General features: G+C 40.1%; 1 protein-coding gene across 13 annotated transcripts in view; it reads left to right on the top strand.

Moving 5' to 3' along the window:
• Positions 1–25514, top strand: part of RAPGEF2 (Rap guanine nucleotide exchange factor 2) — a 265728-nt gene that overhangs the window by 175793 nt on the left and 64421 nt on the right. The gene's annotated exons all lie outside the window — the stretch shown is intronic.

The raw sequence follows: 25514 nt of genomic DNA, 5'->3' as shown, positions 1-25514 counted from the left end.
CTGAGGCTTTGAAAATGTATAGACAGAGGGCCATGAATTAGAATATTTAGATGCCTGGATTTATGGGTCTAATTTGGTTTTGTTCACCATCATGAACAACATTATTAACTAAATCTGAGAGGCTTTCTGGAAAGCTGCGGGTGCAGTCCCAGGGTGGGAGCCACGGATGTTCCTGGGCTGCGGCCGTGTTGGAGGCGTGTTATGATGCAGGGCTCGGAGCCCAGCCCGTTCGTAATGAGATCCTTGTGGTACCTCGCTAATTAAATCTCTTCGGATCAGATCCAAAAAAAGACCAGTCTTATACTTAATTTCACTAATAAGAAATGTTGTTACAGAGAAGTTCTACTCTGGTTAGATTTTATTAACAGGGCCTCTGACGTGAAGCACCTCTGCACTCGGGAGTTTTCCAGGGACCAGTAAGCACGTTCCTTAAACAGCACTTGAGGAACCTTAGAAGCAAAGTTCAAATCACAGGCTCCTTGTTTACCTTTTTCATTGGCTCTTTCTCAGAATGGAGAGACAGGGTTACTGAAATTAATAATAATATAATTATTTTTAATCTTATTTTGTCTGTGCTGGGTCGTCACTGAGGTGCGCAGTCCTCTGTAGTGGAGGCGCTCGGGCTCTCTAGTTGGCGCGTGGGCTTAGTTGTTCTGCAGCATATGGCATCTTAGTTCCCTGACCAGGGATCGAACCCACCTTCCCTGCAATGGAAGGCAGATTCCTTACCACTGAGCTATCAGGGAAGTCCCAATAATAATATGATTTTAATGAGCAGAGAAAATTGTTAAACTTGTTTACTGGTGGGGAAGGAAAAAGTTATGACTACATTTGTGAACATGGTATATTACCTGTTCAACCACTCAAACACTGCATAGAGGCCTGTTCCCAAAAGCATATTTATTTCCTAACAAGTGCTTTATGTTTTACTAAATTCCAGTGTAATGCTTTGATAAAAGTAGCCCTAGCCTAAGATTTCTGTGAGTCAAGTGCTGTCCAGAAAACATGTTAGGGGTGTCTCCCATGACACTTTTGTGGCAGATTGAAGTCCTGGAGTTCTCCATCCAGAGCAGCCTCTGGGGTAGGGTTGTCAGTGTCTTGCTACCTGGTCCTCGTTGATGAGGCTTTTGGTTATCTACGCTCTGCTGGTTAATGAGCAGACTTTTAAGATTTGAATGTTTGCAGGAGTTGAAACAGGAAAATCTTTTAAGATTTTAATTTTGTGCAGGAGTTGAACACGGGAATAACTTTCCGGCTCTCACATGGTAGGTGACTCAGTAAGTAGCTGTTGAGCAAACGTGAGTGGGACACCCCTCTTTGCCCTGTGAGGTTTTATGAGGTTTCACAAGGATAATGTCAGAGCTAATTTTAAATGAGTAAAACTTAGTAATGTCAAAAGTAACTTCCATTTTTTTGCCTCTTCAAAAAGTTTGTGGCTTTTAAGTGGCTTTGCTTCTTTGACTTCAGAAGGGAGTGAGATGCTGAAAGGCAACACCATTAAACTGGGGACTTTTTGCTGCAGCTGTGGCTGAGCCCAAGGAGTAAACTCAGGTCTTCTACCTTGTAAGAATCTTTAGGATCTTAGGGGCTTTTTGTTCTTGCCTTGTCCTGCCTGCTCTGTATGTCATCTCAGCTGCTGGCACTTAACAGGCGCACAGTAAACATTGTCAAATTTCTCATGTAAATGCATGTGGGGGCCTCATTTAACCCTTTATACTAGTGTATTTTATACATGTTGCCACCTCTCCTCACTGGTCCTGTCCACCTGGCCGGGCGTGAATACCAAGGTGAACACCTGGGCATCACCGAGACCCCGCCGAGTCCTGGGCTCTCTGCTCACTGCCTCGTGCTCAGTCTCCAGGGGAGCCTTGCGATCTGGGGAGTTTTGACAATAAGAGATTATTAGCATTTTGAAATGTATGACAGAACTGCATTTCCAATAGACTGCTATGGGACACTAGGGGTACAGACTGTCAGTAGGTGTTATATGAGAAAAACTGCACAGGCTTAGTAGGTTGGGGGAGACCTAGGGATGACATGTGAGGGGTTGTCACTGTGTTTATGAGCTGTTCTGCCCTCCACCCTCCTTTTCACCCACTTTGAATAGACTAGCAGGAGGAGGGTTCCTTAAATGCGCTTTTGAAAGTTGTGCACTGTAGAGTCACTTAGAAACTTTCTACATTTTTCAATGAATCAGTTAAAATAAGTCAACTTGATGCTATTGAACTGATCATGTTTTCCAGTTGCACTTTTTTGTAGAATTATTGATATGTGTAGTGCTCTGTACTTAAAATAAGTGAGACTTCGGTTGTAATTAAATGATACTTTTAAAAAAGTGGCTGATATAAGAAACTGCCTACTTAAATGCAGGGAATAAACAGTGATAGCTATCATTTATTGAGCACTTATATGACAGGCACAATACCGCATGCCTTGACTTTATTTTTATAACAAACCTCTAAAGAAAGATTTATTATCACCTTTTTAGATATGCTGCAAATGAGCATTAGAAAGATTAAAAAAATACTTTTCCTCAGGACTAGTAAGTGGTGGAGCATCATTGGAGGCCAGGTGTCTCTGATTTCATAGCCCTGCTTTACCCACCATTCTGTCTTGCTTCTCTGTCTATGGCCAAGTTTAATCTAGATCAGTTGTGTGAATTGTGTAGTTATCAGAGCTGATGTGAACTGTTGGAATACACAACTTGAAAAAAAGGCTTGCTTTTCTCCTGTTACTCTTGTTTCTCCTGGTATGTGTGACATTCCAGGTTCATATATCATGATCAAAATTATCTTACAAACTTTTAAAAACAGTTTTGTAAAACTATTTGATAGATAATAATACTTCTGTCAACCCATCATAGAAGGACAAATACTGTATGATTCCACTTATAAGACGTCTCTAGACCAGTCAGATTCATAGAGACAGAAAGTAGAATGGTGATTTTACAGGTTGGAGAAGGGGGAAGTGGAGACTATTTCTTGTGGGGATGGAATTTCACTTTGGGAAAATGAGAGAGCTCTAGAGGTGGATGGTGGTGACAGTTGCCCAGCATTGTGAGTGTCCTTAATGCCTCAGAACTGTACACTTACAGGTGGTTAAAATGGTTAATTTTATGCTTTCTATATTTCACCATAATAAAAGAAAATTAAAATGTTAAAGAAAATAGTCTTTGGTGTCTTTCGATGTTGTCTTGAGGCTGGAGTTGGGATGATCAGGACGGGTATCATTTGGCCCGATTCCTTTTCCTCTTGCTCTTCTGTGTTTGATCCTGTTTAGGACCAAACAGTTTTAATTGCTGTTTAACTCTTTCAGCATAAACTTGATGCCTCAACTTCCGCTTCCTTTGTAACTTCTGATGGCCTGGCCCTGGCTACCTGTGCTCCACGGGCAGCCCTGACCTGGCTGTTCCACAGCCCCTTTTCCGCTCACGACCACCTCTCTGAAGTCCACACTGGCCATGACTCGTCTGTAGCCACAAGTCATCATTTTATGAGCCTAAGTTCCTAATGGTCACCAAGGCTGTCTGTAATCTACCTTCTCTAACTAAGGAGCACATTTTTTCCCCCACCTGTGCTTTTTTCATTTAGGACAAGATGCTCTGATGACAGACACTAAGGGTTCATTTTCTTTTCTTGCTACTTAGCCCGCAGTGCTCTGTGCTTGACTTTCATTTGCTCCTTGCTTCTATTCATCTCTGCTTCCCCGGAATAATAATTTAGTGGCACTTAATATGTAATTCTTAATTTTATTAGTTTTTGTAATTGGTTTGGTCTTTACAGTTGGATGAGACGTTGTATCTCGAGTGAATTATCCACCTTCCTGGTACCAGGTGTGAAGGATACAGTTGGAATGAAAAACAGTTTATCACCTGTTGAGAGTATAGAATAGAGAGGCTTTTCTAGGATGGAAGAATCACAAGTGAGGCTTCCAAGGATGTGAGGACTTAGGAGGTTATGAGAAAAACAATGAGATCATCACTGTTGGAATGGATTACGTCAGGGAGAATAGGGCAATACAGGTGGCAGAGGAAGGTGTTAACCTGACAAGTTAATGGCCGTAATATGAAGGTCCAGCAGAGGAGTTAACCAACCACCTCTTCTCCAACTCCCAACTCTCTGTCTTTAACTAGAAAAGATCTAAGAAAACTTAATTTTTTAAAAAATTGCTTTTATCCTACCGTGACAGTCTGACCTTGTCTATAAACACTGGGTAGACTGTCTTCTTAATATAATTATACTGATGTATTTTCCTTAGCAGTGTGGAAGATAGCACTGAGATTAATCATAGCTGTTAGACTATGCCTCTTTTGGGTTAAGATTCCACCTCTTCTTTATCTGATCTTCATTTTGTCTATTATGACAGATATATTTCCTGAGATGAAATACACTTATCTCTTGGGGGAGGTTTTCCACTGTGCTAGCTCACAGAGGCCTGAGAGAAAGCAATATCCTATTGTTTTATTCAAGGACAAGGTCATCTTGTCTTGGATTTGGGCCAAGAAACCCTGGCAACAAATAATAGATCTTTTTACCCTGTTAGAAGTAAAGAAATATATTGTAGGGACTTGCCAGTGCATTGTATACACTGCTTATATGTGTAAGATTGAAGAAAGCTCTGTCCCATTGTAGGACATATTAAAGAAAAATCCTTACTTTTGGTCAAAAGAAGAAGCATACTTTCCACCTTTGCTTTTAAATATTGTTTAGTAATGACCCATTTAAATACAGACTACATAAAAATAAAACCAATTAAGATTAGTAGAAAAGAGAAATCTCAGAATGCGTTTTTTAGAATATCAATTACTTCTTTAATCATGGTGAAATAAAACTATAGTTTTAATTTCTCATTTAAAATATCATATTTTATATGTTTGAAATATTGGTATTTAAGCCAAAGTATATACTCTGTAAATTTGGTCATATAATTGGAGAAGGAAATGGCAACCCACTCCAGTATTCTTGGCTACAGAATCCTGTGGACAGAGGAGCCTAGTGGGCTGCTGTCCATAAGGTCGCACAGAGTCGGGCACGACTGAAGCAACTTAGCATGCATGCATGCAGTGGAGAAGGAAATGGCCACCCATTCCAGTGCTCTTGCCTGGAGAATCCCAGGGACAGCAGAGCCTGGTGGGCTTCTGTCTATGGGCTCGCACAGAGTTGGATACGACTGAAGCGACTTAGCAGCAGCAGCAGCAGATATAATTATCCCTGAACTATGACCTGAAATTTCTTTAGTTCTTGATTTTAGGCCTGACCATACTCTTAAATATTTTATTCAGGTAATCTGTTTAAGAATCCTTCTAAGAGTGATGACTCAAGTTTTCTTTTTCCTGTGCTTAATGCTGCTACTGCTGCTAAGTCACTTCAGTCGTGTCCAACTCTGTGTGACCCCATAGACGGCAGCCCACCAGGCTCCCCCGTCCCTGGGATTCTCCAGGCAAGAACACTGGAGTGGGTTGCCATTTCCTTCTCCAATGTGTGAAAGTGAAAAGTGAGAGTGAAGTTGCTCAGTCATGTCTGACTCGTAGCGACCCCATGGACTGCAGCCTACCAGGCTCCTCCATCCATGGGATTTTCCAGGCAAGAGTACTGGAGTGGCTTGCCATTGCCTTCTCCGCCTGTGCTTAATAATCATTTAAAAATTATTTTTATTTAGTTTAAATCCTTGATGCAGTACATTTTAGTGCTTACTTTATGTTGTTGTTTAGTCACTAAGTCGTTTCCGACTCTTGTGACCTCACAGACTGTAGCCCACCAGGCTTCTCTGTCCATGGGATTTTCCCTGGCAAGAATGCTGGAGTGGGTTATCATTTCCTTCTCCAGGGGATCTTCCCAACCCAAGGATTGAACCCGCATCCCCTGCAGGTGGGTTCTTTACCTCTGAGCCACCAGGGAAGCCCTTACTTTATGTACCTAGTGAAAAAAGTAACTTACGTATGTAGCAGTCTTTTCAAAACTTTTCCTACTAAAAGCAAATGACCACTTTATCATTATCCATGTATTTTATTTGGATTATGATTTAGTTATCAACTTCAAAAAAATAAAATTTTTAAAACAAAGGAAAATGAGTGTCTGGATGAGAGAAATATCTGTGAGAGAAAGTGGGGTGCAAGCGTGTGTGTGTGTGTGTGTGTGTGTATGTGTGTGTGAGATTTAAATTAAAATTAGTCAGTGTCCTCCAGGTCGCTGGTAATTTCTTTGTTCTAAGATCTTTGCTTTCTGTGACCTCCTTATTTTTCTTCACCATTAAGAAATGGTCTTTATTTTTGGAGACCTGACAGATGCTTATGATTGTTTCCATGTTCAGTATTAAAATGCCAGGATTATTAGTACTACCTTAGGTGTTACACAGAATGAGTTAAATAAAACTGTCTAGTTTGGGGAACATAGATAGGAAGCTTGTTCAGAAACACACAAGAGACCATAAATGCACATTTACACACTAGAGCACGTAGAGAAGTGATGTAAGAGCACTCCCCCCATAAAGTATCCTGTCCTTCTGCAGACCATAGCACACACTGGCCTCTCAGACCCGTGGTTCTCCGTTTCCTGCTGGTCTGGAAACACCCTGGCCACATAGAACGGGCCAGTCATCAGCCTCTGCCATTTCTGCTTGTTGACCGAACCTCTGGAATGGGTCTTTTTAAAAAAATCTTTATTTACTTTTGGCTGCATTGGGTTTTCATTGCTGTGCGCAGTCCTCTTTCTAGTTGTGGCATGTGGGGGTCTTAGTTCCCTGCCCAGGGATCAAACCCATGTCCCCTGCATTGGAAGGCAGACTTTTTTTTTTTTTTTTAACTTTTTATTTTGTGTTGGGCTTTAACTGATTAACCATGTTGTGGCAGTTTGAGGTAAACATTGAAGGGACTCAGCCATATGTATACATGTGTCCGTTCTCTCCCAAACTCCCCTCCCATCCAGGCTGCCACATAACATTAAGCAGAGTTCTCTGCGCTCTACCGTAAATCCTTGTTGGTTATCCGTTTTAAATACAGCAGTGTGTACATGTCCATCCCACACTGCCTAACTATCCCTTCTCCTTATCCTGGAAGGCAGATTCTCAACCACTGGACCACCAGGAAAGTCCCTCGTGTGGATCTTTTATGTTAGTTATTCTGTGTTCTCTCTCTCGTATCTGTATCTGTCTATGTATACTAGGTATGGAGTGTATATGAAATATCAGAATGTACGTTTGTATATGCTCAGTTACGCAGTTGTGTCTGACTCTGTGTGATCCCATGGACTAGAGCCCACCAGCCCCCTCTGTCCATGGGATTTTTCAGGCAAGAATTCTGGAGTGACCTCCTCTAAGGGATCTTCCTGATCTAGGGATCAAACTAGTGTTTCCTGTGTCTCTTATACTGCAGGCAGATCCTTAACCACTGAGCCATCGGGGAAGGCATATGTAGCGATGGGTCTTATTTGTACAGTTTGTGATCAGTCATATTTGCGCAGTTTATCCAACCTCCAGTGTTTCTTCTGTACTTTCGGTCATTGTGCAGATGTCCCCACATGCTGCACATCTCCCCACTTTGCATCAGTATACCCTGTCCTCTTCAGCACCTGTACTGCATACTCATTATAAAGGCTGTTCTCAGAGCCATCGTGGGCATGGACTCACTTTACAATATTTGATCAATAAAGTGCCAATCTGAAAAACACTTTTGAACTGCTAAGGTACATATTCTTAGTGAACTATGGAGAAGTACATTACTGGTTTATAATATTGACTTGGTTTGATTGTAAAATAAAGCATACCCCCATATGTGTACATGTTATTTCATGCATGTGTGTGTGTGTGTAAATATGATTGATCCAAAATTTATTTCTAATTTACATATGTAGAAAAAGCTTAGAATTCTGTAAGTTTATTGGCAGAGGCTAATTTTCAGGGGATGGCAGAGCATGAAATGGTTAGATAGCATCAGTGACTCAATGACATGACTTTGAGCAAACTCTAGTAAATAGAAGAGAACAGGGAAACCTGGCATGCTGCAGTCCATGGGGTCTAAAGAGTTGGACACGACTTGGCAACTTTAACAATAACAATTTTTAAGGATATCTGAAAATGTGTGTCATCTTCTGTGATAACCATTTTATTTTCTTATAGCTCTATTTTGAAGTGAAGGTTGTTCAGTCGCATCTGACTCTTTGCAGGCCAGAGTACTGGAGTGGGTAGCCTTTCTCTTCTCCAGGGGATCTTCCCAACCCAGGGATTCAACCCAGGAATCGAACCCAGGTCCCCCACATTGCAGGGGCTTTCCTCATAGCTCAGTTGGTAAAGAATCCCCCTGCAATGCAGGAGACCCTGGTTCAATTCCTGGGTTGGGAGAAAGGATAGGCTACCCATTCCAGTATTCTTGGGCTTCCCTTGTGGCTCAGCTGGGAAAACTCTATTTTAGAGATCTGAAAAATACAGCTTAAGATGGGAGCCCCTTATTATGGGTTATCTCCAATAGGTCAACATTTCACTAATTTTAAGTTCCAATGTACACCATCATGCCTTTGATAATAAGAGACAGTGAAATATGGCTATAGAAAAGGTGTATAATTATAATCTTTTGATTGTCTCTCTTCTCTAAGAAAAAAAAGAATGAGTTCAACATAACAATTTTACTCTTTTAAGTATCTCTAATAAGTGAAGTCACTCTTTTTTCATTTTTCTCAGTAATTAAGAAAACTTTGGAGTTAAGTGGGAGTGTTATGCCATGTAGTTTTTCTGAGTTTTCTGGTACTGAGACGGTCACAGTACCTTTAATATTAGTGAAAAAGATTGCTTAGGGATGTCAGTGGAATTCAGAAGGATTCTATAGATACTGGGCTACAGTGGCTGGGTTAGTAGGGCAGGGTGCAAGGTTTGCAGAAATTGAGGGATGGGTACAATTTACATGTCAGGTTTCCAGTAATTGAGAATGTCAGGGATTAAATTATTTTTTTCTTTATGACTAATTAGACTTATTTGTTTTCTTTATTTTCTTCATTTTTAAATGGCAATTTAAAAATATGAATTTTTTATAATACCTTCATACTAACATATAAGGCCTCCTATTTCTTATTGAGCACTTCCCTGGTGGCTCAGATGGTAAAGAATTTGCCTGCTCTCTGGAAGACCTGGGTTTGATCCCTGTGTGGGGAAGATCCTCTGGAAAAGTGGGTGGCAGTATTCTTTCCTGGAGAATTCCATGGACAGAGGAGCCTGGCGAGCTACCGTCCATGGGGTTGCAAAGAGTCAGACACAACTGAGCAACCAACACACACACATACACATGTTTCTTATTGAAAACTTCCATTTGTGGAAATAATTAAATATCAAAATCATACTACTTTATTTTTATTTATTTATTTTGATCATGCCATGCCCCATAAGGAATCTTAGTTACCCAATCAGGGATCAAACCCACACCTCCTGCCATTGAAGTGCAGGATTGTAATCATTGGATTGCCAGGGAAGTCCCTAGATCATACAGCTTTAGGGATAACATTTACCCAAAAGTGAAAATGAAAGTCTCTGAGTTGTGTCTGACTCTTTGCAACCCCATGGACTGTAGCCTGCCAGGCTTCTCTGTCCATGGGGATTCTCTAGGCCAAGAGTCCTGAAGTGGGTTGCCATTCCCTTCTCCAGTGGATCTTCCCAACCCAAGAATCGAACCCAGGTCTCCCGCATTGCAGACTATCTTTACCAGCTGAGCCAACAGGGAAGCAACATTTACCCAAATATAAAAATAATTTTAAATCATTTTATTTACAAGAGGTACCCTTCAAATAGATACAGTAAATTTTACTGCTTGTTTTGTCTTGTGTTATGGCTGTTTAGGTGATAGTTTGGTCTGTGGTTTGTCTGTTATTTGTTTTGTTCATAATTTATAATTAAAAAATACATAGCTATACATATGCTTATTAAAGAGAAAAAGAAAAGAGATAAAGACAGGAAAAGGATCACAGTTTTACTACCCAGATAAAATCATTGGTAACATTTTGATACATATCTTTGTATTGTAGAAATACAGTTTATATTATACCATAGCATAAAATCTGGCAATAATATTTGTTCTATATTTCCCCCTATCCCCCAAATATATGTAGAAGATATGTATATATATTTGGCCAACTTATTTAAGAGACACGTTTTAACTGTTATGAAACTTGTGTCATAATCTGCCTTGTCTGTTTTATAATTTTAAAGTTTGCCATATAATATATATTAATATGTAACATGGCATGTGTGTTGTAGATAATGTAGCAAATGAAATATATAGAAATTAAAAACTGAGGGAAATGTTATTTACTTAAGAGCTTCTTTAATTAGTGTTAGAATCCCATTCCAATGTGGGGAAAAAAGAATCCAGTGTGATTTTAATAAAGTTTGCCATAGTCATACTGTTGTGCTTTTCTTGAAGCTTATGCAGAATTTTAAGATACAAAAGTGTCAAAAGAAAAAGTGAACTTTTAAATGGCTAAAGAAAATATAAGCATCTGTGACATTTCTTTCCTCTTCCCATTCCAGTGTAGTGTCTTTTATCTTTGAAATTCTGTGTTCCTTTGAGTTGGGCATGTTTCTAGACTTCTTCTGTTTTATTTTGCCTCTCTCCTCCCCCCAAAATTAACAACCTGATTTATGACTAAGATTTAAAGAATGTCTTTGATGAACAAGCATCACAAAAGTTGATAGTAGTGCTATTAAATGAAAAGGTTATTCTACTCTAGATAAAGAGCTATAGATAAACTGTATGCCTCTCAGTTTTTTCTCAGAGCAAGAGAATAGAAGAGGAGAATATAGATTGTAGTTCTCATTTAATAAAGGCGTCTTCAGTGTTAGTGGAATAAAATGTCAAAATAAATTGAGCACTCATTAAATTAGTAGCTGGTAAGAAGTCTGTGTTGATACGAAAGTGTGTGGATTAAAAGAAATGCATCCTTATGTAAGAACAGCCTTGACTAGTGCGACAGCATTCTCAAATCATTGTTGAAACATGAACTGTAATGGGAATAAAAAATTACAAGAAGTTGAAACATGAACTGTAATGGGAATAAAAAATTACAAGAAGTTACTCACACTATTCTTGTGCTTTATCTAAGTTTAATTGTGTTTGTTTTGAAATTATATGTTCTACTTAATTGTCTTTTGAAAAGAGAAGATTAATAATGAAGCAATGTATTTTGAATGTTTTCTTGTGGGTTTTATCCAGGTTGCTATAAAAATAACTTAAAAATATGGTTTGAAAATCATACATCTGGTTGGAGTAGCATATATTTAAATGCTGGGTGAGCAGCTGGGACAGAAAATACATAGGAGAGCCCTGGAAGGACTGTCACATGTGATTCACGTAGACAAAAAATAAGACTTTAACTGTGCCACAAACGGGGGTAGGAAACAAGATAAAAGGAAACCGGTGGTGGAAGGGGGAGCTTTTTGCAAGACAGAGTACACTCAAGCACTGAAGCTTAAGTGTCCATATGCAAGCAAGGAAGAGTGAGTGGACTGGCGTGACTGGTGTGGAGGGGCACCTGGGGGATGTGGGTTGATGCGGGAGAGGCCTTTGAATGTCAGGTCAGAGAGCTTTGGTCTAATGCTGTCAATTTATGTAATAATTAAAAAGCCGTTCACTGTAGAATATAAGGAAATAGAAGTGTGATGTGGGATTCCAGTGACCGTGATTTTGGTTTCTGAAGTCCGGGCTTTGCGTTGGGTCTTCCTTCAGGGTAGCTGATAGGCACGCTGTCTCTGTTGATCTGTACCTAGTTGACCAATCTAAGACATTGTGGCTTGGTTCACCTGATTGTCAGTGACCCAGTATTTTCTTCTCAGACTTTTCTGACTGTGAGGTGGATCCCAGTTTCAAAGATGTTAAAATAAGAAAGAAGCTGTGCATCTTATTTATTTATCTTTGGTGTATAGAAACTGATTTTATTTTTTGAAAACATTTTATTGGATGTTAGTTTCTACCATGGGCTTCCTAGGTGGTGCTAGTGGTAAAGAACCCACCTGCCAATGCAGGAGACATAAGAGATACAGGTTTGATCCCTGGGTTGGGAAGATCCCCTGGAGGAGGGCATGGCGACCCAGTGCGGTATTCTTGTCTGGAGAATCCCATGGACAGAGGAGCCTGGTGGGCTGTAGTCTCTGAGGTAGCAAAGAGTTGGATGTGACTGAAGTTCTTAGAAGCAGGAGCAATTTCTGCCATATAGCAAAGTGAGCCAGCTCTGCGTTTTGTGTGTGTGTGTGTGTGTAGAGAGAGAGATTATATAAACTCTATTTTTTGAATCCCCTTCCCATTCAAGTCACCACAGAACACTGAGTAGAGTTCCCTGTGCTGCACAGTAGGTTCTCACTAGTTGTCTATTTTATACACAGTATCAATAGTGTATATATGATTGGGATTGACATGAAGGCTATGCATCTTGGAATCTGTGAAATGTACTAGTAGCCCAGTTAGTATAATAATGTGCTTCAGTTCAGTTCAGTTCAGTCGCTCAGTTGTGTCCGACTCTCCGCGACCCCATGAATCACAGCACGCCAAGCCTCCCTGTCCATTACCAACTCCTGGAGTTCCTCAAACTCATGTCCACAGAGTCGGTGATGCCATCCAGCCATCTCATTCTCTGTCGTCCCCTTCTCCTCCCACCGCCAACCTTTCCCAGCATCAGAGTCTTTTCCAGTGAGTCAACTTGTCGCATGAGGTGGCCAAAGTATTGCAGTTTCAGCTTTAGCGTCAATCCTTCCAATGAACACCCAGGATTGATCTCCTTTAGAATGGACTGGTTGGATCTCCTTGTGGTACAAGGGACTCTCAAGAGTCTTCTCCAACACCACAGTTCAAAAGCATCAATTCTTCGGCAATCAGCTTCTTCACAGTCCAACTCTCACATCCATACATGACCACGGGAAAAACCATAGCCTTGACTAGACGGACCTTGGTTGGCAAAGTAATGTCTCTGCTTTTTAATATACTATCAAGGTTGGACATAACTTTCCTTCCAAAGAGTAAGCGTCTTTTAATTTCATGGCTGTAGTCAGCATCTGCAGTGATTTTGGAGCCCCCAAAAATAAAGTCTGACACTGTTTCCACTGTTTTTCCATCTATTTCCCATGAAGGGATGGGACCAGATGCCATGATCTTAGTTTTCTGAATGTTGAGCTTCAAGCCAACCTTTTCACTCTCCTCTTTCACTTTCATCAAGAGGCTTTTGATGTGCTTAATGTAGGGTATTTGTGTATTGCAATAATAGTAGTGAGCAGTAAGTGGTGGAGCTAAATTTGCAACACTTGTTTTAGGGAAATGTGTCCTGTGTTTGATCCTGGATATTTGTGAGCAGTTCTTAGCCCCTGTCTTAGACTTACTCATAGACAAGTAGCAGGAAAGATGCCTTCTGACACTTCCTCTGAGTCTCATAGATGGGAGGCAGGGAATGTGCCAGGCAGCTGGAGCCCCCCAGGTGGGTGAGGGTGGATGTGGGAATTAAGGGTGTTTCACGCAGACAGATTTTGGAGATTTCAAGTAGTGCATCGGAGTTGTCCTGATAGGAGAGTGAGAAGCCCAAGGTGAAACATGGTTGGAGATGCCTGCTCCCACATTGGTTTCGATACCATACTCTCATCATTTATAAGATGCTGTTGTTCTACCATTGGAGGAACTTGAATCCTGAAAAACATTGAAATAACTATCCAGGGATCCACTGGAGCTCCCAGAACTTAGCAGGGGATGGGGGAGGGAAATCTCCCAGAGGAAGTGATGATATTCCTAGTAACCCACTTATAAACGTAACCAATGTAGAAGATGAAAACTGTAGTCTGACCAGTTGTAAACTTTGTGAAGAAAGTTACATGAAGAGAAGGGTTAGTAAAAACTGTAGCCTTGTGGGGAAAGCAAGGCTCCAGAGGCCAGGAACCTGGATCTACTGAGATGGCCAAAAAGTTCATTTGGTTAGGGAATACGGTCAATAAAGTTCTTGGTGAAAAGCGTGTTTTTTATGTTTTACTTAAAACTGAATGAAATTTTGGCCAACCCAGTATATTCTGGCTTCACTCCAAGTTGTATGAACCTGGCTAAGTTCTTTAGCTTTTCTACTACATGGAATCTTCATTTGTAAACTGGAGATAAAGGGTGATGTGAAGATTAGAGGTAAACTCCATAGAATGTTTAGAGTAAAGCATGGCCCATAAGCACAATTCTTATTTTTTAAAGATTTTGTTTATCCAGGAAGTGGGCTTCCCTGGTGGCTCAGATGGTCAAGAATCCGCCTGCATTGCAGGAAACCTGATTTCAATCCCTGGGTTGGGAGGATCCCCTGGGAAAAAAAATGGCAACCCACTCCAGTATTCTTGCCTGGAGAATCCCCATGGACAGAGGAGCCTGGCGGGCTACAGTCCATGGGGGTCACAGAGAGCCAGACACGACTGCGCAGCTACACACAGTACAGCATCCAGGAAGTAAGGAGAATTGAGTCTGTTGTGCAGGTGAATCAGAGACTGTTAGTTTTTCCCTTTGCTTAGATGACCTGTCCGTAAGTTGGTTTGCTTTATTTTCACTACAGTTCCATACTCAGAAAGCTACCTTCTGTTTATGAATTCAATATTAGAGTAAAAAAATAATAGCAATAATGTCAGTAGCTAAAGTTGAAGGCTTCCTATATTCTTAGGCAATGTTCTAAATACTTTTAATATATTATCGTTTAATCCTCACAACAATGTAATACTCTTTTTCTATGTAAAGGAATGAAGGCATAGAGAGCTAAAGTGACTTTCCCAAAGTCACACAGCTGATTCATGGTGGAGCCAGTGGCAGTCTTTTCTTGTATGTGCAGACACACATGCTCACACATGCGCACATGCAGATCCAGTTTTGGAAACTCCATGAACTACCTAAATTTGCTCCTGTTACGTTATTGCAAGGTTGGACCAATGCTGTGTTTTCTTTCTGCCCTGCAGATTATAGTCCTCATCAGAAAGTTTGAGGTCAGGTTATTCCTCCCCCTACATTGAGTTGGTTTTCTTTAGTGTAAATTTTAAAAGGATTTCATATGCATGATGTAGTAAGTACCATTCTTACCATAAAATCTAGAGTACTTTGATCTTGAAGGAAATAAAAGGAATGTATTTTATCCTCCTTCAAGGTTGACTAGAATCACGAGGATACAATTTTGTATTGAAGAAGTACTCTAATTCTTTACATGCAAGTTTTCTTGATGCAGCTTTTTATAGGAAGGTTACCATGCTTATCTGAGATTTCCCATCTATATGGTTCTCCAGAGGTTTCTTACATTACTCTGTTTTTAGAACTGAAAATAGAAAAGAATCTGCTTTTTGACTTACTGTTTGGATGATATGATTGCTCTCTTGTTTCCAGTTAGGTAAGTAATTTATAAGGAGCTCATTTTAGCATATGGCCAGATGAAAGAGTTTTCTTATCCAGACAGATTTAGCAACATTGTCTTAGCCATCTTAAAATACAGATAAGTGAATAATAATTAGGTCCATCTTTATTACAATTTTGACATTTTCTTTAGGCTCCATCACTGTTAACACATACTCTTGGGATTGTGGAATATAATTATAACTTGTAGAAAGCTGTACTTTGAACTGAACATCACGAAGTGATCTAAAATCCAATGATAGTCTTCCTTGTGTTAAGAACAGTCTTGTATATATACATATATTTTAATTTTACTTATAAGTGGTATCATATGATATTTATCTTAGATTTACTTGTTTGGGACTGACATGTGTACAGTGTCTTAAAATGTATTTAAAATGGATGTCCAACAAGGACCTACTTACTGTATGGCACAGGGAACAGTGCTCAATATTCTGTAATAACCTAAATGGGAAAACAGTCTGAAAAAGAATGCATATATGTGCATTTATAACTTAGTCACTTTGCTGTACACCTGAGACTTAACACAACATTGTAAATCAACTATACTCCAATATAAAATAAAAATTAAAAAACAAAAAAATTCTTGTCTTGGCTCTGCTCCTGGGCCTGGGCTCAGTGTACGTCCTCAGTAAAGAGGAGGGTAGGTGGGGGTCTCATCCTTGGCCAGACTGCACAACATTCTTCAAGGCCTATGTATGAAGTACTGGCGCTGTTAGCCATGGGTATAGTCATTACTATATATTATTTCTTCTCTCTCCTTTGTTCGCTCCTTCAAGTGTTATCCAAAGATGCTGTGGGAAAAAAGATATTGTCTTTAATTGCTTTATAATAAAATTAATGAGTGGCTTTGCAGCATTAGCCTGAGTCACAGCGAAAGGGATGCACAGTGAAGTGTCATGTGCTTCAAAACTCACTTATTACCACTGCCCCAGTGCCTGGCATTGTCAAGCGTGCTGATAAGGGCATTTAAAGCAAAATCGTCATTTCAGCTGTGAACCTTTCTCCATAGTAATAGAAAGGAAGGAACTATTCCGGCAAGGGTTTTTGTTTAGTAGGATAGTAAAATACATACTGAGACCTTGCTTTGAGCCCTTATTCTGAGGTTGGCTAGCTGTGCAACTATTAGGCAAGTCGTGAAAGTTTCTGTTTTCTCGATTCACAGCAGAGATCATGCTTACAATACCTGGTTCTCCCCCACAACATTATTTGAAGATTATGGATGATTATGGTAAAATGTTATTTTACTTAGTGCTTTACATAATAGTATTTTCTTCAGTCATCAAAGTGATATTAGGGGTGTAGTGAGATTCTCTGGGTCTTAGAGGTGATAGACTTGAGGATTAAACAAGATCAATATAAAAAGAGTTAATGCTTTGAGAATCTTTTTGCAAACTGTAAAGTCTGTGAGTTTCAGTTATCAATGTTAGATGATAGCACTCCAGGATTATTCCTGTGTGTGTTTAGTCCTGCCTCTTCTTTGTGGCTGTGAGACGTTAAGCAGGTGAATTAAGTGTTCTCAACGATTTTCCCTAATCTGTAAAGCTCTCTTCATAGTGGTCACTTCATAGGCTGCTTGTGAGGGTTCCATGTCTGGCACAGGGTCTGGCTCATGGTGGCATCCATGAACTGGACTGTCCCTTTTCCACCCAGAAAATTTCCCTTCTTTTGTTTTCAAACAGAATGTTGACAGTGATTCAGACATGTATTTTCCCTTATCTGTGGACATCACAGAGCTATGATGATTTGCTTTCAAGTTCATCATTAACTACTTTTTGCAGATTGGTACTGGTTTTCAAAATAGCTCATAAAAGATTTTAGTTGCTTAGAAAAATAATTCCTATTTCATTTTTCACAAGTACTTTAAAAAATTTCCCCACTTATTAAGTGATTTTGTGCAAGCAGAGCTGCTTAGTAAGACCTGTCTTTGTAGTCATTTCGTGTGTGTGTGTGTGTGTGTGTTTGCAAGGAGGTATTTTTAGATAGTTTAGCTGAACAGCAATCTGACGTCTTTAGAGAAGACATCAGTTCATTATGTGGATACAAATTCTATGCTTTCAGCTTTTATACACCAAGTCTTAATTTAAATCTGTTCTTGCCGTTTCTAACGGAAGAGGCTCTATCATGGTATGTATTCTGTTTCTTCCTAAGGATATCCTTTCTAGTTAACCTTTGCTTAGAGAAATGATCAAGGTAGAAATGGCTTTATTTGCTCACAACTTAATATAGATTATGGAAGCAGGGGATTTTGGGTCATATTTAAATATGCCGTTGTATATTATGGTACACAGTATTTCTCTATTGCAATGTGGTTCAGGGGATTTAAAATAGTCATTATGGGCTCATAAATGCTGCTTTCTTAGAAGAAGAATATTTTAAAGGCCAGGATGTGGGAGTTCTATAGCTCATAACTGTACATATTGCTTTATCGGTTCAAAAGAATCCTTTTTGCTTGGTGAAAGATAATTTCATGCTGAGCATGTAACAGAACATGGTTATTTGCTTTCGTGTTGTTCTAAACACAGTGTTATATATTAAGTTGTGATGATATGTTTTCTCTCTTTTTTTTCCTTTTTCATATCTTTTAAAATTCTGGGAAAAGAAGCTCTTGCAGCTTAAGCAAATTATGTTAGTTGTTTGTGGCACTTGTTCTCTCAAAAAGATGCCTTTGGTTAATGACAAGCATAGAACTGATGTGTTTGTTTTTCTGATTTTACTATTGTTAATTTGGGAAAGCTATTCATACATAAGTTCAAAAGTTTTTTAAAATTAATTTTCAGAAATATTCTTTATTCATTTCCCAAAATTTAAAATTTATATCTAATTCATGCTAAAATTGTCAAAGTTTGAGTGAAAACTTTTGTTATTCATTCAAATGTGTTATCTGTGTGAGGTAAAGCTTCCAGAATTTGAGGCACTGATTTATCATTTTTAACTCAGTTATTTGATAATGTGTGAGCCAGCTGGGATTTTAGTGATATTTTAGTTTTTGCAGTGGGGTTCTTTATATTTTGTCTGACTTTATAGACATAAAGTATTATCATAGAAAGATGTGTTACTTAACCTAAAGAAAGACATGATCTTGGAGAGTCAGGAAATAATGGACATGGATCATAAGATGCAAAGCTTTAATACTTAGGAAAAAGCAGTAAACAATATCTACATATCTGGAGGGGTCAGTCAGGACATTTTTATAGTATGAAAAACAGGAAATCCTAAAGCTTTGACATTTTTAATAAATGCATTCTTCTTAAAAATTAGTGGCGTTATGTAACCATTTAAGAATTTAGCTGAAGCCTGATATTAAGTGACTCAGATTCCTAGCTTCTTAATGATGCTTCTTTACAGTGAAATCAAGCAGTTGCCAGATTCTTGAGCCATGAGTTCATTCTCCCTCTCCCCCCAAAATTTGCATGCCATCAAAACTGAGACTGCTGCCAGAAGAGGTGTGAGTGCTGAAATTCTTATATGCTAAGTGTAACATACTCCATGTCAGGCTGTTTCTCAGTGAAACCATTGATATTTTCATTTAAGAGAAGTGACCAACTTTGGATTAAAGTTTCTTTACTGGAAAGTGGCATAAAAGCTCCTGACTCTGGCTTTATTGGTCTCTTTTCTTACTTCCTGGAGCACCTCCAGGAGAATAACCATTGCTCTTTCAGGACTGTTTCCCCCAAATCAACCAAGAAAGGCCCCTGCCTTATGACATATGCAAAATAAGATGTTGATGTTAACTTTACATTAAAATAATTGAATTCCCATTTTACTTCCACTTTTTGCTAGTATGTATTTATCATGTTTGAGGCTTCCCTGATGGCTCAGTGGTAAAGAATCTGCCTGCTAATGCAGGAGACACTGGTTCGATTCCTGGGTCCGGAAGATCACCTGGAGGAGGAATGGCAACACACTCCAGTATTCTTACCTGGGAAATCCCATGGACAGGGGAGCCTGGCGGACTGCAGTCCATGGTTGCAAAGAGTCAGACACAGCTGAGTGAACAACAAAAGCATCTAATATGTTTACATTAATGACTTAGCTCAAAAGGGACAGAAAACTTGAGACCTTCTGCCTCTTATTCCTCCATCTGTTTGTTGACTTCCAGAATCATTACCTCATCACAGTATAAGGTCAATATATCCTCTTCCTCATTGTCATAGTCATCTGGATCATCGTTTATTATTATTTGTGTGTATATTAACCTGGAAACACTTAGCAAGCAGGTGAAAACTTTTGCAAAGTTCCCCGCACACACACATACAACTAGCCATCCACTGGTTGATGATAATAAAATTCAAGACCGTGTATTTCATTGCCCAAGAGATGTGATGTGGATGGTGTCACCTTGAACTTGATACAACCAAAATAGGACTTCTGAGTGTTTTCTCAGTCACCAACCCAAGAAACAAACCCAGCTAACCAAGCAGACTGCAAAAGCTTACAGTTCTCCAGTTTTCCTCCCCTCCCATCATCGGCATTACCATTTACTGAGAGATTGAAGTCCCAAACCCATGAGTTACCTTTGGTCTTTTGGGTTACTCCAGACTCCATGCTCTTCTGCAAGTCATGTTTTATCCACCCTCCTGACCTTGGTTCCTTCTCCAATGTCATCACCCTGGTCCAGGCCACCAGGATCTTTTTGCTTGGACGGTTCCCACTGACTCCTGCATTTCCCTGATTTCTGTGCTTCCCCTACTCTGTGCCATTCTTCACAGAGCAACCACCTTATCTTAAAAAAAGATGAATCAGACCATGTCATTTCTTTTAAAACTCTCTAGTCCGTTCCGTTCCATCGCTCAGTCGTGTCCGACTCTTTGTGACCCCGTGGACTGTAGCCTAACCAGGCTTCTCCATTCATGGGATTCTCCAGGCAAGAATACTGGAGTGGGTTACCGTTTCCTTCTCCAGGGGATCTTCCCGACCCAGGGATCGAACCCGGGTCTCCCGCATTGGAGGCAGACGCATTAACCTCTGAGCCACCAGGGAAATCTGTACTCCCTGCAGAGCTAGGGCACGAACTGGTCTCATCTTCATTTCCTCTCTTATCCACTCCCCCAGCTCCTTGACCTTCCTTTTGTTCATTGAACAGACCAAACCATGGAGTCTTTCCACTAGTTGTTCTTTTTTGCCCAAATTCAGTCTCTTGTGACTTTCCGGTTCCTAGACTCTCTGATCCCAGGTGCAGGCGGGTCCAAGTAGCCATGCAGACATTTCTGTTACCACACAGGGTAAACATGATCTGTCAGGCACGTATTATGATTGTATTGTTCTTGCTGTTATGGTTTGACTGCTCATTTATTATATGCCTGTTGAAATGTAAAGCCTCACAAGAGTAGGGACTTCACCTGTGAGATAGAGCACTTTATCTAGAGTGTCCAGGATATATTTACCATGAAAAAGCCCTTTAATAAGTATTTGTTGTATGTGACCAATGAAGTAATAAGAAGTACAACAATGCAGATGTTGGCAGACATCAGGATTAGTAGATCATTGTTTCACCTTGAGAAGATTCTTTTCCCCTTGGTTAGATGAACTTAGGTGAAACTGAATAAGCTCTAAAGGCTGAAGGCAGTAAGGGCCCAGCAGACATCAACCCTTGAATGTTTTCTAATGCATTAGCAGTCCTTATGATCAATTAGGACTAACACTGTTACCTATAAGAATTTTTTATAATGTCATATAATTCTTTAATATTATATAAAATATGGAAATTTTATAATTAATTAAAATTAATAAAATGGAAATAAATAGCAGCAAAAATTTTCTGGTATAAACTGTTTAGGAATTTTGGACAACATGAAGTTGTGGAGATCCAGTCTATTTGGAAAGAATATTAATACGGATCATATGGAAGATCAGTCTCCGAAGGTCTTAAAATAATTCAGTGCCAGAAACAGGTTAACATACTTGCTTGTGTTTTTATGTGGTGGGAATGTGACTGTAAGATTATGAAGGTTACATGCATTTCTAAGAGTATTTGTCTTCATATACATAAATCATGAAGTTGAGGTTAAAACTAATCCTGCCTTAATTTTGGTCTACACAACATAATAGCTCATCATGGGAACTCTGTGTCGCCCTGTCCTGATGCAACTTCTGTGGGCCATATCAGCAGTGCCCACTGTTTTATAATCCCTAATAATCTTCATTCTGAATCTGAGGGGAAGAGTCTTTTAACTTAAGCATCCCCAAAGGGCTTTCTTGTGCCTCAGAATTTGAAAGCGAAATTTGTTCTTTTTAAAATTCTCTGTACTTTGTTTTGTGTGCATGCTATAACATTCTTACATGTATTATTCTGTGATTAAATCTTCAGATTATTATAAATGATACCTAAACTCTAAAGAGTCAAATCTAATTATCTCAGTATGATCTTAAGAAAAGTAAGGGAATAAACTTTTTATTTGTCTGATATTTTGTTGGACTGCAGTATTTAAAAGAGTAAGGTAGAAAGAAGAGACAAAATCCTAAACCTTTCAAAATGGAAAATTAATTTTAAACTTAAAAGTGTGTTCCTTCCTATGTTGATACTGTCTTTGCATAAATGAATAAATAGAAATAAACTTTTTTTCACAGAAAAGTTTCTTTTCCCCCTTTTACTATTTTTTTTCAGAATACTTGTTTAAAAATACTAATGCTACAGTTTACACTGTAGAAAATTTGGAAAATATTCAAATTAATTTTATTATATGAAAGTAAGATCTGGATTCTAGTATCAAGCGTGCCACAGCTAGTTCCTTTTCTTGACATCAGTTCCCACAACTTTGAAATGAGATGATTATGCTAAATAAATCCCTAAAGACCCTTCCAGGTCTGTAATGATTCTTTTATATAAAAAGTTGCATTTGCATAATGCTTTATATTGCTAGAGTTCATTCACATTGGCCCTGCATTCTCAGAACTGCCTTGTGGGGTGGGCAGGACAGACCTTGTTATGTCTCCTCCACATGGGTGAGGAAGTTGAGCTGTAAGGAATTAAAATGATTTCTTGAGTCACATATACCACTTGGAACCAACCATATATTGTTTCTACAATTTCACATTATAATTTATGACCTCCTAATGCTAATTGCCGGTTAGGAACTTGGTCATTTTGTTAGGATATTTAATAAATTACCACTCTGTAGTTAGGAACTTGAGTATTTTTATAATCTGATCCCTTGTTCCTGGAAAACTTGGTCAGGCACCCCCATCTCTTACAGGAGGCTACAACAAATTACAAAAGTGGTGTAGCCATCAGTGACACATAGGTAACCACCTCGATAGCAGTTTACATAATTGGAATTTTATCTTTTGTGAAAGTTAACCAATTGGTTCCAGAAGCACCTGTAAGCATTAGGTTAGGTTCTGAAAGTCCGCTGTTTGTTTGCTGTGGTCCTGAAGGCAGACCCCACTCCATCCTGATAGTCCTCCCATTCCCATACTCCCTCTCCACCACCCCAACAGAATGATTTATCTTTTTTAAAAAGTTGTTTTATTGAAGTATAGTTGATTTGTACTCTTGGGTTCATTTCTGCTTTACAACAAATTGAGTTACACATATACATATTCTTTTCCACTGAGGTTTATCACAGGATATTGGATGTAGTTCTGCATCCTTTACAGTAGGGCCTTGTTTATCCATTCTGCATCTAACAGTTTGTATCTGCTAATCCCAAACTCCCAATCCATCTCTCCCCCAACTCCCTTCCAGGTGGCAGTCACAGGTCTCTTCTCTCTGTCTGTGACTCTGTTTCATATATAAATTCATTTGTGTCATATTTTAGATTCTACATATAAGTGATATCATATGTTACTTGTCTTTCTTTGTCTGAGTTACTTCACTTACTATGATCATCTGCAGGTCCATCTATGTTGCTTTAAATGGCATTATTTCATTCTTTTTATGGTTGAGTAGTCCATTGGTATTCCACTGTATGTGTGCACACATGTTCTTTATGCGTTCACCGAGACACAGTGATGGAGGAACCCTTACTGGATCCTGTTAGTTGCCTGTTTAAAACCTCAGTGACTTCCCATTGCCCTTAAAATAAGCCTCCTTTGTAGTCGGACTGGTTCCTACTCCAAACCTCTTTACACCTCTCTGCTCTTCAGTCACCTTGAGCATGGTTGTTTCCTGAGCATCCCCAAGTTCTTCCTACCTCGGGGCCTCTGCCCTCCGTGTTCTTTCCGTCCGTCAAGCTCGCCCCTGGTTCCCTGTCTGGCTGGATCCTTTGTGTGTGTTCACCTCTTGTCTCAAATGTCACCTTCTCAGGGCAGCCTCCCCAGGTGCCCCATCCAGAATAGTGTCCCCAGTCCTAGGTATCACGGTCCATTGCATCACCTGCCCTTTAGTGTTCTCTTTATAGTACCAATGATATCTGTAATTCTTTTATTTGTTTATTATACTTAACCCTTCTTCACCTTCCACCCCGAAGCCCTCCCACCTCCAGAAGTGTCAATTCCAGGGACCAGGGCCAGTCATTGCCAAATGACAAGCTCCTAAAACTGTGCCTGGCTCATGGCAGTCAGCCAGTGAATCGTTGTTCAATAGTTAATGGTCGATGGATGAATCTTAACAGTTCTGAGTTCAAACACTCTTCATCTGCCAGGTTCCTCTGTTGGAATCTATACAGACAAGAACTCAAAAAGTGTTGAGTCCACAAGTTTTGTCCTGACTTGCAGGAAATCCAAACGACACATTGCTTTACTGTGCTTACTGTTAGCCCGGGTTTAGTATAATCTCGTCTATCTCCTTCTGTTCCTTGTCTTCTCACTTTTTGCTGGCAGTATACCCTGTAATTGCTGAAACACAGGAGTGATTGTTGAACTGGGCGGGGAGAGGCATCCTGATTCATTTTGTCTTGGCCTTCAGAGTCTTCAGCTCTGCTGCTGCTGCTGCTGCTAAGTCACTTCAATCGTGTCCGACTCTGTGTCTTCAGCTCTAGACTAGGGTTAATAGTTCAGTGATTTGTGTGTTTATTCAGCAGTGACTGCATTTCAGGCTCTTTGAGGCACAGGAAAGGATGATGGAAGGGCGTGCGTGAGCCCTTTTGGACTCACCCAGGGAAGGCTGGGGCGGGTGGCGCCGTGGCCTCTGTGAGGGGTGGTTGAGCTCTGGGTGACACGGGAGCATCTGACGAGAACCCGCCTTCAGGAGAAGGCTTCAGGAATTTGGCTGCCCTGGCTGAGAGCGTCCTGCTAGGAGAAAGGAACGACGGCGGCTGAGGAGAGAGAAACTCGGCATGATATTTATGACTAAATAACCATATAGAGCTTCCACGCCTAGGGCAGAGAATGAGGGGCTGAGAGGAGTGTGCAAAGATCACCAGGAGAAGAGGTGGGTGCGGAGGTCAGGGCTGTGACCCTCTCCCTGCAGTAAAGAGGGTCCCTCCCTGGCTACCGGCTGGGGATTGGCATGATCCGGTGCGTGTTTTTCTGCCCCTTTTTAGACGTTTACTTGGTTGCAGCTTGGAGAGCAGATAAAGGGACGTGAGACTGGTGCAGGAGGTGGTGTCCCAGTGGTGTTAGATCAAGTGGGAGTATCTCTGCAAATCCCCATCCAGAGGGCCTGGTGCACAGTGGGCGCTTGGCCAGTTGTCTGAGGTCTTGGTTCTGTCGAGGGTGAATTGAGGCTTTGAAACTTCTAGGCTGCAGAAGGTAAGCTGTATGTATCTGAGGACGTTTCCAGGCTGTTTATGCTGTGTGTGCATGCACGTGCAAGCACTGACACCACAGATTATATGAAACTCGCCATAAGATTCCCTAAGTGTATCTTTTTAATTAATACGATTCTGTTTCCCCATTTTAAACTTGGAATTAATGAATATGCATACATATACACACTTAGAAGTTCAGAGAAAGTAGTTGAAGTTTAAGGCAAGTAAAAGGTTTGTAGAGTACTGGATGTTGGTGTTTGTTTAGGAAGAGTGTGCTTTCTAAGATAGTTGCTCAGTTTATGTTGTAAATACATCCTTGGCTCAGATGGTAAAGAATCCGCAGGCAAGGCGGGAGACCTGGGTTCGATCCGTGGGTTGGGAAGATCCCCTGGAAGAGGGCACGGCAACCCACTCCAGTATTCTTCCCTGGAGAATCGCCATGGACAGAGGAGCCTGGCAGGCTACATCCCATGGGGTTGCAAAGAGTCGGACATGACTAACGACTAAGT

Source organism: Moschus berezovskii, chromosome 19 (genome assembly GCF_049115385.1).
Source record: "Moschus berezovskii isolate FMDL1 chromosome 19, NW_MosBer_1.0, whole genome shotgun sequence".
Lineage (NCBI taxonomy): Eukaryota > Metazoa > Chordata > Mammalia > Artiodactyla > Moschidae > Moschus > Moschus berezovskii.
This window is presented reverse-complemented; position numbering and strand designations above follow the sequence as displayed.